This window comes from Rousettus aegyptiacus, unplaced genomic scaffold (genome assembly GCF_014176215.1).
Source record: "Rousettus aegyptiacus isolate mRouAeg1 unplaced genomic scaffold, mRouAeg1.p scaffold_m13_p_1, whole genome shotgun sequence".
Taxonomy (NCBI): domain Eukaryota; kingdom Metazoa; phylum Chordata; class Mammalia; order Chiroptera; family Pteropodidae; genus Rousettus; species Rousettus aegyptiacus.
Window position 1 is genome coordinate 146,780,328 of NW_023416284.1, and position 14,612 is coordinate 146,794,939.

General features: G+C 40.0%; 1 protein-coding gene across 4 annotated transcripts in view; it reads right to left on the reverse strand.

Moving 5' to 3' along the window:
- The window catches only part of FYN (FYN proto-oncogene, Src family tyrosine kinase), a 198,977-nt gene that overhangs the window by 110,263 nt on the left and 74,102 nt on the right, over positions 1-14,612 (reverse strand). The gene's annotated exons all lie outside the window — the stretch shown is intronic.

Below are 14,612 nucleotides of genomic sequence, written 5' to 3' on the forward strand. Positions count from 1 at the left end.
AAGCACTTGGAGAATACGAGGAGCGATTATCATTCTCCTAGTCCCCCAGGCCAGAAAACCACCCTGGCCTTCCTTGCCTCTAACTGTAAACCATGGACCAAGCCTGCCCTTCCAGCCCCACAGGCATGCTAGAACTCACGGCCTTCTCTCCATTCTCACCATTACTCTCTGACTGATTGGCAGCAGTCCTGGCAGAAACTGGTCTCCCATCCTCCAGTTTCTTCCCTTCTAATCCCACTTTCATGGGTCTGAAAAGCATCCTTCCTAAACGCAAATTAAAGTCTCAGTGGAAACCTCTTCCACTGCTTTCTATTACTTACAAATTTATCGGTGAAATTAAATTAGCCTGGGGCTCCAGCTCACCTCAGCTTTATCTCCTCGTCTTCCCACCAGATGCTGCTACATCCAGTTGGTGGCCTGTCCTGCCCGAGCTTGTGGCATGCCAGTTCTTTCCCTGAGTGTCTTCTGTTCCATGAATGCTGGTGGGCAGCCTAGCCATTGTCTAAGGCAGGGGCTCTTTACCTTTTTTTTTGCCATAACAGTCTAGAGAGATGTTTCTCAAAGTAATGTTTTTAAATGCTTAAAATTAACACACAAATGCTAAAGAAGTATACTGATATAGTTATCAAAATATATAGCAAAATTGTGATGTTTCTTTCAATATTTGAATAAATTCCAGCAAAAGTCTAACAACTCCTGCAATTCTAAAGTACTCTGGGGGCATAAATGATATTTCAGGCTATCTTTAACTAGAATGTAATATGAAAATAACCATAATTTCTATTGGTGACAAATAGCTAATGCTACTTTCATAATGGAAAAAAATGTTAGATTTCAGGTTAAGAGTTAGTGAAAATAAGGAGGTCTTTTTTTCCCCATCCAAAATCAGAGACCCCCTGAATTCCATCCACAGACTCCAAGTCAAGACCCTTGCTGAAGGTCTAGCTCAATGCTCATCTTCTTCTTGAGCTCTTTCTACCTTAATTTTCCCGATTTCATATTATCTTGCCCCTGTTTTTTTCTTTTTAAAGGTTTTATTTTGTTTGATACAGATACTTTAAATATACTTACTATATCCTACTTTTTAAGTTGTAAGGGAAGGCCCTATTCTCCCTCACCTTCTTTTTTTTTCTTTTTTAAATTTCTTCCATGGCTAATAATGCCTTGCCTCACAGTAGGCACCATAGGAAGGCATTCAGTTAGCATTGTTTAAATCAATCAGTGAATAACAGTGCAATCTTGCTTATCCTACACAAGCTCAGCTAATACTATCTAATCTCTCTTTCATAGCATAGGAGGTCCTAAATATGTACATGGGGCACCTAAACATTCCATATTTAGATTACAAAGTACTGAAACTGGGCAACAAAATGCTCTTTTCCTTTACTTTTTTTCTTTAGAGAGTGAATGCTTGGATCATGCTGTTAACCGACTTCTCCCAGGAGCAGACCAGCTCTTCGATCACTCTGCTGACCCATGGGGTGCCTGTGTAACACAGGCACAATTCCTGTCTGTGGAGCTTCAAGCCTAGCAGCTTCCCTCAGCTGGTCTTGAGAAGCTGAGAATCTTTCAACCTTTCAGGGCCTTTGTGTAAATAGGAATAGCTGGCAATTTCCTACGTACAGGTACCTCGTGACCCATATAGGTAAGGCCATTTAAGAGTTTCTATGGCTTCCCATTGGTCCCACGCATGTGAGCCCGTGATTCCAGGGCAGGCAGATCCAGTAGACAGAGCAGTGAAATTGCATCTTCCCTCCCGAGTGATGTTGTCTTTGCATGTGAGCTGGCAACCCTACCAATGTGACTGTCTCACGAAGGTCTATGCAACACCTAATGGCATATTTCACTCTGAACCCTACTGAGTCTGTTAACGGATGAGTCTCACAATAGACATTGGTTCTTCAGCACTATCAGCTTTATTCCTAAACAGCTGTGGCTCAGGACTGTGTCTTTTGCCAAGAAAAACAAACATATAACAGACTAGTTTTTCTTTCTCAAATGAAGAGAGAATAATGATATTCTCCATTGAAAACCACTCACAGGGCATTGTGGCCATTTGCTTTGGCAGAAATTCACCACTGGCAGTATTTTTCATGCCTGACATCATGTCAAGTGACTCTTAGGATAAGTAGGGGTGTATTCTCCCATCCCAGTAACCAAGACTGATAAGATAGCCACTCAGAGAACAAAGGCCAGACTTGGCACACTCTTTTTATTCTTAAGAACATTTAAATCCATTTCATTTTAATTTGTTCCTTTTGAGAAATACTAGATACGTGGTACTAAAAAAAATATGTGAATGATAATAAAGAGGGCAGCATGACTGTTTTAGGAATTATGATATATATATATATCTTCATTAATAAATGATAAGATATTTACAAGTGCTCCCACACAACAACACACTGCACTGCATGTATTTTTTGCTTCTAATACACATCATAGACTATTTATGGCTCCTGGTTTAAAGGGGACGTTCTCATTATAACTGAAAACAAATTATCTCTAATACAATCTCATCTACACGGGGCCATTCCCTTCTCCTTCTTCCTAACAGACCTCTAATATTCCTTCAGCCTCAGGGCCTCAGGGGCAGGTGACAGCAGCCCGCATTTGTAGAGTGGGGACCTGAGTAGTCTAAGGCTTTGCAGTATGCCAGTCAGCAACATCGGCATCCCCTGGGAGCTTCTGAGAAATGTCAGCTGTGAGACTGATTCTCAAACCTACTAAATTAGAATCTGTTTTAGAGGATACCTGGGAGATCTGTGTGCACACTAAAGTTCAAGATGTACTGGTGTCAGGGAAACCCACTGCCAGTGAGTGGTTCAGGATTAGATACACAACCCAACTCAGGGTAATGAGATGTGAGGACTGTTTTGTGTGTGGAGGGGTTCTCTTCATTCTTCGGGGAGAAATTCCTTCCTTCTAAATGTTGTGTGGGATGTGATAGCTAGAATTTCCATAGCTATCTTGATCCTACCTGAATATAAAGCTAGCCCAGAGAGGAGGGCAGAGATAGAAAAATTACAGGGAAACAGAGTGGGGGTGGCTGCATTAGGTTAACCCTGAAATCTGCAGAACTACTAAACTAATAAACTTCTTATTCTTCAGGCCTCCTAGAGTTGGATTTTCAATTATCTGCAGTGGAGAAAATATCTCCAGTAAAGCATTATAAAAGGATCAGAATGCCCAGGCATCGGGCTCAGAAAGTAGAGTGAGGGTTCAGACTTATTTTGTTCGGGTAACTGACCCAGTAGTATTTTGGGTTCTGACAACCATTGTTCACTTTGCCCATTTCCAAAAGCTTTCTACATTACCCAGTCGAAATAATCAACCAGAGGAAGTGCTGAATCCTTTTCAAATTATTTTAACCAGAGTGATCAACAGTTGCCTTCCCTAGACGTCGCATGGATGTCATTTCCTGCAAAGACAATGGGGAGGCTAATTGCTCAGCATGGACTCTAATAGGGAAGACAACTTATGACATGTAATCACTGAAGGAAAGCTTGAGGCTGTCAGAATCTGCTTCTGGATCTATTCCAATAACTTGGGGAAGAGGGAGGGAGGGAGAGAGAGAAAGAGAGAGAGAGAGAAAGAGAGAGAGAGCACACGCAAGTGCGAGCCAGTTGGCTTGGGAAAGATTTGAGGGGCTAGCAGCTTAGGTAGCCACCCATAGCATTTTTATACCTCACTGGTAGTTATTAAGACCTTTCTGAGAAAACCAAATAGACTTGCTTTTATATAAAACCATATATAGCTTTGGTATAATTTTGCTTCACATATAGGAATGATGTAGTCGAGGAAAACTGGGTGTCTAAATGGACATTATCTCTTTAGCATGTCACAGCTTATTAGCCGTAGCAGGATATTTTAGGGGATGGGTTTGTTGTATCGGCTTGATGAAGAATGTGCTATCATGGAGTGCACATTACTTGGTTTTCCACAGAATATTCCTTAGGTTCTATCACCTCAGGTCTCTTTTTTCTCTTCAAACCTTTTTTACGTTCTCTTCTCTGGTATCTCATCTACTTCCGCAGCTCCCACTATCACCCCTTGTCATGTGTTTCAAACTGTATTCCTAGATCTATCATCCATGCTCTCAGTTCCTCTGCTCCTCCTTAGACAGAAAGCACTTTGAGGGTGGGGACTTTGTTTTGGTCACGGCTATGTTTAGCACAGGGGCTGGCACTGAACATTGCATGTACGTTAAATGATTAAGTAAAAAAGCCCCACTCAGACTCTTAAGGTATCTCTCACAGAATTTCTCGCCATCACCTCCTAACTGGCCTGGTGCTGGTCTCTCCTTTACCAACTCTGGTGGCACACATGGAAGCTCTGGATTACAGCACTGATCTTATCAGCTCTAGAATGTCTCAGTTGAGAATGACTTACTAGCCCAGTCCTGCATCTTCCAGGTGAGAAACTGGTCTCACCGAAGCCAGAAGACTCGCCTAAGGTCTTACGACTAGTGGGTGACACAGACAGGATTATAACTCAGGCTATAGACTCAGGGGCCCTTGCTAACATGCCATTGACTAGTTTAAAACCGTCAATGCTCTTTCAGCAGAACTTAGTCCAGGGCTAGGTATGTAGGGGACGCCCAATAAATATTTGTTAACTGACTGACTGGATAAATGAATGGGTTTCTTTGACATACACCAAGAAATTTCAGTTTTTTTTTTTTTTTTAAGTGGAACTCTCTTTAAAAAAGAAACAAACCCATACTATCCCAATCCACAAAATGGAGAAGAGAGGCGTTCCGCTGGACCTCTGCCCCTGTGGCGCCTCTTAGCCACCTTCTGGGACCCTCGGGGCTTGGTAGCACTGCTAGAAAAACCAATGACTTACACAAACTTAAACTCTCCAGCTTTGCACGCAAGGCCACCTACCGTCATTCCAAACCCGCCTCAGCCTTGTTTTCCATTTCTTTTCTCCCTCACACCCAGCCTTACCAAAGTAGGTGACGTTTCCAGAATCTGCCCCTTCTCCGGGCCTTTGCCTGTCCTGTTTCTTCCCTCTTATGTGCCTTCACCTTTACCTACAAGAATGGAGAACCAACCTATTCCTCAAACTCAACTCTAATATAAATTCTTCCCTAAAGGAATTACTCTCACTCTATTTATACCTCTACTATAGAACTTACCATGCTGCTCTGAGGGAAAAAGCCAGCTCCTTGAGGGTAGAAACCTACTCTACATTTATCTTTGAACCACTGGCAACTTACCTAGTCCAATAACTTGTACAGAGGAATCACTTCTGGTAATTTTGTAGCATTCAACAAGTTTTATCCTTTTTAGTTCAGCTCTGTTCACCAAATTATTCGGCCCCAGGCCACAGGCCAGTACTGGTCCTTGGCCTGTCAGGAACCCGGCTGCACAGCAGGAGGGGAGCGATGGGCAAGCGAGTGAAACTTCATCTGTATCTGCAGCAACTACCCGGTGCTAGCACCACAACCTCAGCTCCACCTCAGATCATCGAGGCATTAGATTCTCATAGGAACACCAGTCCCTGGAGCCAAAAAGGTTGGGGACCGCTGCTCTAGACTTTGCAGGCTGATGACAAAGCCAGCACACACTTGCAGAGCCCACTTGCTGGGAAACAGCTGTGCGAGTCTTTGCCGAGTCTTATTTTCGAAAGCAAAGAATGGAGTAGGGGTCAAGAGGAGACTTCCTCTCCCCACCCCTCCATAGTTCTCTTATGGCTATGGCTGTTCTGTGCAATGTGAGGTGCAAGCTAGGCAGCTTGTGTACAAAAATGACAACAGATTTAAAATACAGTTCTGACTCCTTCCATGCTATGATATTCTCTGCAAGTCTAGAGTCAATTGTCGGAAAAATTCAAGTGTTCCAAATGGTGGGATTATACATTAAATAAGCAAGTGCACAAACAAAGCCCAATTGCAAAGGAGGAGGGCGGGAACCAGAAAACACAGGGTTCCCTAGGAAACTAAGCCTCCTTTATGTCTGACTGTGACCTTTCCTCCTCATGGTACGGGGAGAGGAAGGAAGGGCAGGGGGCACGCTGAGAAGGGATCACTGATCCATCTGCTTCCCTTGCCTGCAGGGACCCTAATCTTTCTGGATTCACTCCAACAAGTTGCGGTGACTCCAGCGAGTTTGTGGTTGTTGTTTGTTTTACTATTTGCTGAAGGTGGAGTAAAGAGCAGAAGAAAAGAGGAGAAAGAGAGATGGACAGAAAGAGAGATAAGCACAGAAAGCATTCAGTCAGCAGAAGGAATTACCAACCACGTGATAAGGGGGTAGGAAGGTCAAACTACAAAAGGCCGGCTGCTTCTTCCTCATCAGATCAGCAGTCATGGAGCAAGGCACCACCAAACTAGCAAATGAGCTTATCCTCAGTTGCCCAAGAAGCAGGCACTGAAGGCAGACTAAAAACATATTATTTTTGGCTCACTGGCACAAATGGTTGAGCTGAGTCATGTAAATAGATAACTGGAGGGGTTGGGTGTGGGGTTTTAGGGCTCCCCTTTATCCTTCGTAATCTCCATCGACCCTAAGGAAATGGAGTGATATAATTTTTTCTTAGTCTTTCTCCTCTTTCTCCTCCTCTTAATAATAATTAATAATAATAATTATTATTAATTATTATTATGTTTAAACTTTTAGGCCTGAGGGTGCCCAGTTTATTTAGGGAAAAAATAAATTAAGTAAATGCGACTGGAGTAATTAGTTGTCTGTCAGGAGGGAACAAAATATTCTGTTCTATAAGACTCATAAGAATGGGGTATATATAATTATGTCTTTTCTCTCTGGCAACGAGTTTCTGTTAACTGATCATAGCACTTATGTATCAGGTAAAAGTAAAATAGAAACTCTGCTTTCGTAGTACACTTGAATTATTTCTGACTTGCCCTTTTAAATGAAACTCTTTCTGGGAATCTGCAATTCAGAAGCTGAACAGAAATGCTTCTTTGCTATGATGACAGTGTAGCTGCTGGACAAATCTCCAAGCTCTCCTGCAACCTGATTACCACTCTCAAGACCCTCCACACAGGTATTCTGCAGTGGATCCTGGGAAGTCCCATGAAATGCACACAGTATCACAATGCTGCCAGGATCAAGGTTAGAGCCCCTGGAGTATAAATTGATTACAATATTAAAATCTCAGAATCCTGGGGCTGAACAGAAATTTAAAGACTATCTAGTCTGATGGGTTTTAAGCTATTTTTTAGTACAAGAACCTTGTGTATTCATATTGTGATGTGCGCACATACACATTTCAAAGGTGTATGCTAAACTCCAGTATGTTAGATTAAAGTGAAACAGAACAGCTCTGACTCAAGGGGGAAAGGACTCCTCACAAAGCTACCGTCTTGGCCATTCTCTCTGTCTGCCTGTCACTTCTGGGGAACCCTAACATTCTAAGAACACTGAAAATCCCCTCCCCCTATCCAATATCTGCATCTTGTCCTCAACGTCTCTTCCAGCCCGCGTGTGTATTCTCCATGCGGTAAGTGGGTGACCTGACACCTCTACCTTTTCTCTACTGAGGACCCTTTTTACCTATCCCTGAGGACCCCACATTTTGAACTATTTCGCCTATCATAAAAACTGCATTTTTGAAGTGATAACTTATTTGCCCAGCACTATTGGGAGTCAGTGAGACCTTGACTTGAATCTTAGCTCTGCGAAGCTTCATAAACTTGGGAAAATTCCTTAAGTATTAAACCCAATAGAAGCTTTTCTTCCCTTCTTCTGCTTTCTATTTCATTAAAACAAAATTTTATTAAAGAAATATCAAATATCTAGGAATGAGTCCAAAAAAAGATGTGTAAGACTTTACACTGAAAAGTACAAAAAATTATTGAAAGAAATTAAAGAAGACCCAAATAATAGAGGGTTATGTGATGCATCGATGCATATGGATTGGAAATCTCAGTATTTTTAAGACTTCTGCTTTTTTCTCCAAAATTGCATCTTCTGTGCAATTTCAATTTAAAAAAATAGGTTTTTTTTTTTTTCTGGCAGAAATTGACAAGCAGATTCTCAAATTTATTGAAAATGCAAAGTGCCAAAAGCCAATATAATCTTGAAGAATAAGAACAAAACTGGAAGACTTACTCTGTTAGATATCATGATTCACTATAAAGTAACAGCCCTTAAGACAGTGTTGTATTTATGCAAGAATAGACAAATAGATCAACAAAACAAAATAGAAGGTCTAAAATTCAACCTAGAGAGATAGTCATCTAATTTGTGACATATGGCAGTGAAGTTAAATAAATAGTGATGGGTTCACTGGGTGGTGTGAGTTGAATTATGTTCTCCCAAAAGATACAGTAAAGTCCTAACCCCCAAGTACATCAGAATATGACTTTATTTGGAAATAGGGTCATTGATGATGTAATTAGTTAAAATGAGTTATAGTGGAGGAGGGTGGGCCCTAAGTCCAGTATGACTGGTGTTTTTCAAGAAGAAGCAAATTTACACACAGAGAAACATGAGGGGAAGAAGGCCACGTGACAATGGAGGCAGAGGTCAGAGCAATGTATCTGCAAGCCAAGGAACACCAAGGATTACCAGCTACCACCAGAAGCTGGAAGGGGCTAGGAAGGATTCTTTTCCACAGACTTCAGAAGAAGCATGGTTCCACTGACACCTTGATTTTAGACTTCTAGCCTCCAGAACTGTGAGAGAATAAATTTCTATTGTTTCAAGACACTCAAATGCTGGTACTTTGTTACAGCAGCCCTACGAAATGAATGTACTGAGTGACCATTAAACAAAAAAAAAGGATCTTAATCTCTGTGTTTACCATGCAAAAATCAATCCCATGTGGATGGGGCAGAACTAAATGTAAAAGGTAAAATAATAATACTTTTAGAGAAAACATAGGGAATACCTTCCAACCTTGCAAAAAGTAAAGATTTTAAAAACAACAGAACACACACAAAAATGTTAACTATGAAGGAAATTAAGAACATCTTTATTAAATGACATCCATAGAATGAAAAGGTAGGCCACAAAGTGGAGAAGATACATATTTTGCAATACATATACACAGAACTACAAATCCTTAAAGAAAAGAACTCTCAAAAAGTCTTAAGAAAAAGGCAGATAATGCAATAAAGAAATGGGCAAATATTTGAGAAGAAATTTTTCAAAAACAGAAATCCAAATGACCAATAAACATATAAAAAGATGCTCTAATTTAGTCATCAATGAAAGTAAATCAAAATCACGATGCATAACCAATACACGTCTACCAGATTAGCTAAAATGACATAGAAAACACTCACAGTGTTGGTGAGGATATGAAGCAACTGGAACTCAAATATAGTTAGTGCTGGTGAGAGTGTAAATTAACAAAGACACTTTGGAAAACTGGCAGTGTTTATTAAAGCTGAAAATACCCATATCCTATGACACAGAATCTCACCTTCAAGTAATCTGTCCTACAGAAATGTTATGCTCACCCACTGACACGTACAAGAATACTCCTAGGTGCACTGTCTGTGATAGCCCCAAACTGGAAATGAGCCAAAAACTCATGTACAATAGAAGGGTTCAATAAATTTCAGTATGGTTATACAATATATTACACGGCAATGAGAATGAACAAACTACAACTTGAAACAAGGATTAACTAATCAAATATAATGTTAAGAAAGACAAGAGTACATACTTAATATGTTATTTATATAAAGTCCAAAATGGACAAAACCAATCTCTGTTGGAAATCATGCTATCAGTTACCTTTGGCGGGAGTGGGGATGGTTAGGGCCTGGAAATTGTCTACAGGGCTTCTGGTGTCTGGGTGATGTTCTTTCTCCATCTGGCTGCTGGTTCCAGGGGAGTGTTCACTTAGTACAAATTCATCATCTTTAACAATTTGTGTACTTTTCTGAATAAGTGTTATACTTTAATTAAAAAAAAAAAATCTCAGTGGTTAATACAGTGAAACCAGAGACAAAACAGAGCTCTTATAAGAACTAAAAGCAAGAGAGCACAGCAATTTAGTCTAAGCAAGATAATTCAAAAATTTGCTTTGCTAAAAGCTTAAAAGTACCATTTCACTTAATTGTGTTTTTTTTATTTCCTTAAGATGACTGCCATGTCAAAGCTATTTTATTATTATATATTATGATGGCATGAAGCATTTTCAAAATAAAATAACACAAATCATTTAAATTTTATATTACTGGCTCTTTTAAAATGAAAATTTGGATATTTAAGTTCGTTTTTTTAATGTCAGTTCAAAAAGTTTCCTAGGGCCTTGCTTTACAGTCCACAGCATCCCTAGACGGGAAAGCCCTGGGGATAAAGGTGTCTTCTTTTTGTGGCACACAGTATGCACTCAACATTTCCCTTCCAGAGCCACCACGTGAGATTGGCTTGGCCCTGCCGCTGGAAGCAATAACAGTTCAGCTTGCTTCTGCTGCCTTGCTGCGGATAAATGTATAGTTTCCAGCTGACAGTCTGAAATATGGAAAAAAACTCCAGGACACCATGCCTGCCTTTGGCAATTTCCAAGCTCTTCAGATTCCCGCTGTGGAATACACATGGTCATGAGGTGGAGTCCTGACCTACCTCAGAGCCCAACATCACACAGATGGAGAGAGCATTCTGTCCCCCAGTTTTGGGGGCAGTTGGATGACTTCTTTTATGCTAGGCCCTCTCCTGCTTCCGGTCAGAGTCTGTGCAGGGGTGAGCTCATCATCATTAGACATGTGCTCCACGCAACTGCTCCATCTACCACTAAAATGAATCCGTTGGAGTGTGGAAACTATATGGCCAGGCTCTGGCTTTCTCAGGTAGTGTCTTGTCTTGGACCCTCTGGTAGGAAGATAGATTTGGGCACTTACATGGCATCCTGGACTAAAAGCAGCCCCCACAGGAAGTGAGAGAGGGCCAAGCCCCCAATGGCCTACATTCTGAGTTGGGAAACAAACCGTGGAGGATGTGAGGTTTCCTTCACTCACTGTCACCCCGAGAGGAAAGCATGGGGACCGGGCCCCTGGAGAGGGGCTGCTCTTTCTTTGGCCTCTCCATTTCCCTGAATATTAACTTCCCAAAGGAGACCCTTAGATTCAATCTGTTGTTTTTGTGAAGACTTTCTGATCCTAATTCTACTCCCAACCTAACCATCTGACATTGATTTTGTGGGTCATTTATGAAGGAAGTTCTCTCTGGTGAGAAAATAATATTTGCTTTTTAAATTTTTTTTTTTTTTAACTATGAGTGGCCACAGAGATTTTCCATATGAAAATATAGACAAATCACAAGAGTCAAACATGATAATCAGTTAAGCGTCGATGTGGACTGAGGAAAATCATCTAGGCCATTCTTTGAGAGTCTCCCAGCCAGGGCAGAGGTAAGTAAACTACAGCCTCTGGGTCAGATCTGACTCACTGCTTTGCACAGCCCATGAACTAAGAATGGCTTTTACATTTTGAAATGGTTGAAAAAAGACTCCAAAGACTATTTTGTGACATGTGAAAATTATAAGAAATTCAAATTTCAGTGCATATAAATGAAGTTGTATTGGAACACAGCCATGCCCACTAGCTCATGTATTGTCTCTGGCTGCTGTCGTGATGCAACAGCAGAGCCGCCTTGGCAGAGACTGTACGGCCTGCAAAGCTATACAGTGGCCTGACCATCTGGCCATTTATAGAAAAAGTTTGCTGACCCATGAACTTCGATAACTGTTATATGTTTGTGGAAGGCTGTCCACTCTGATTTTCCTACTGTCCCCTACATGTTTTGAGCTTTTGGAGTTGACTCTGCAATGAATCAAAGGCGAATCCTAAAGCTGGTGCCAATTTCACACTTCTCTGGTAAACCAACACAATCCACTAAAGCGCTGCCTTTCAGCCCAAGGTCCAGTCATCAATTCGGTGGGTTGCAAAGTTCGTCTTAGTTGGTTGTGCTCAGTAATGAAATAAGAGGGAAAAATATCCAGGGCATTGTTATGGACTGGATTATGTTCCTCTCTTTAATTCGCATGTTAAAGTCCTAACTGCCAGTACCTCAGAATGTGACTATATTTGGAGATACAGACTTTAAAAGGGGAAATTAAAGTAAAATAAAGTCCTAGGGTGGGCCCTGATCCAATAGGACTTTGGTCCTTATAAAAGGAAGAGATTAGGACACACGGGGAGGAGAGGCCATGTGAGAATAAAGGGGGAAGCTGCCATACGCAAGCCAAGGAGAGGGGCCTCAGAAGAAATCAACCCTGCTGACACCTTCGACCTAGACTTCTAGCACTCAGAATTGTGAGAAAATAAATTTCTGTTGTTTACGCCACCCCAACTGCATTGCTTTGTTATGGCAGTCCTAGAGAACCAATACAGGCATCATATGCAGTAATATTTGGTGAAGAAACATTTTTTTTTTTAAATCACACATGAGTGTGATATGGTTGTGATGTAAAAATGTATTAAATTCTGTGTGTCAGATCAAAATAAATGAAATAACATGGCACTAGACGGAGAGACAGAGATTCTTGGTAGCACAATCACAGAGGAGTGTTCAAAAACCAAACCAAGACAAAAGAGGGGAAAAGAACATATTATACAATATTTTATTTAGTTCTCATAGTAACCCTATGCGTGGCTAATGTTATATGTCTTCAACTGATAAAACTGAAGTGCTGAGAAGTCTCTTACACAAGTGACAGAGCCAAGTCTGACTCCAAAGCCTGTATGTTATTCCTCACCATGAATATTTATTTCTATGTCCCTAAGAATGGGATATAGCTAGATAATATTAAGGGATCAAATAGGAAGGGGAAAACATTTATAATTAATCATGGCTAACATTACTGAATGCTTATTATGCACCAGGTACTATGCTGACCTTTATATGAATGACCTCACTTCATCCTTATTAACAATCCAACAAAGTGGGTTCTGTTATCCACGTTTTTCAGCTGAAAAATCTGAGTCTAGGAGAAATTACTTAACTTGCCCAAGAATACTAAGCTGGCAAACTTTAGACCCAATATTTAAGCCCCCATTGGTCTGACATTTGAGCTACAGCTCTTGCTTATCACAGTTCCTTTTTCGAATTGTATATACTTACTGTCAACCTAAGTATATAAATATTGCTGGTAGTCTCCACTTGAAGAAAAAAATGCATACTTTTTATTAATACCTCCAGTAAATTCATGCACCCACTGGCGGCACATGCCATGTGCCGGGCCCTATTCTGAGGGCTAAGGATACAACAGTGAACAAGACAAACAGAAATCCTGCCACCACGGAGGCCATTTGGGATAAACGTTATGATATAACCATCACACATTAACTGAAATCATTTCATGTGTAATGCAATGAAGAGTAATTCATAGGCCAATGAAATTGTAGAAATTATAGAAAACAGAGGAAGGTGAGTAAGATTTACTAAATAGAAATTTCAAGTAATTTCATTTAACATATCTTGTATATGTATATTTACTTATCAAGTAGGCATGTCTCGTCTCCCAGTTGACTGGAAGTTTTATAATAACAAGGACTATGTCATACTTTAAATATCCTCCTCAGTGCTTGGCATGGTGCGCAGCAGTCTGAATTTATCAATTTATTTTTAAGTCGTTTCCAAGAGAAATGTGCGGAGGTTACTCAGGGACTTGCAAGTCAGGTGTAATGACAAGAGTCAGACAATCTTCGGGAAGTCTCAGTGGAGGAAGATAGATATTACTGCATAGCATCAAGGATGTGAGCAAAGAACTGTATGCTTAACTCTGGAAGAATTTTAGCTAAGTCAAATGAGATACCAGTACAATGGTTTAAGAAATCAGAATGAGTGCCTGATCATGAGAACATGAAAGAAAAGAAAAAACGATTAGGCTCAGTGAAAGGAAACCTGGGCATGGAGTGTTAAGAATTTTAATGTATTAGGGCAAAAGTTTTTCCAAGGTTCCTTTGCCTTCAATTTTATTTAGAATTTTTCACGTGCAGAAGTTTAATATTTTATTCAGTCAAGTCTATTGATTCTTTTGTCAAGAAATAATCAGGGAAGTGAGCAAATATTTGATATGGAATGTTTACTACATGTTATTTATAATACCAAATATGAAAACAACTGATTGTATAGTAAGAGGATGGAGAATGGTTACTTTAATTATGTTTATTCGTACAAGGGAAAACTACACAGTCACTATTTAATCCATTAAAAGTGATCAAATTTAATATTAAATGAAAGAAGCAGGATCAAAACCTTACACAAGAGAAAAAATAAATACATTTTAATATTTCTATCTCATATGGTGTGATTAAGAGATATTATTATTTTTATTGCTCACCAAATTTTCTACAATGAGTGTACATTTTCAAGTCAGGAAAAAATAAAAACCAATTAAAACATGTTTAAATCAAAAAAAAAAGTATATGCATATAATAGTCCCACTATGCATCTTTGACTTACCAGAGACCTTTGACCACACTGGCACGTGTAGCAAATTCTGGTAATGTTATTTTAAAAAGTAATAATTCAATTACAATCAGTACTTTCAAAAAAAAAAAGTATATATTTAAACTCATCAGCAAAAGGTTTCAAAATAGATTCAGCAGTAGCTAGGGCGGTCCCCAGGATGAGATGATGAACTAAAATGAATTGTTTGGCTTTGACAACACATTCATTCAACAA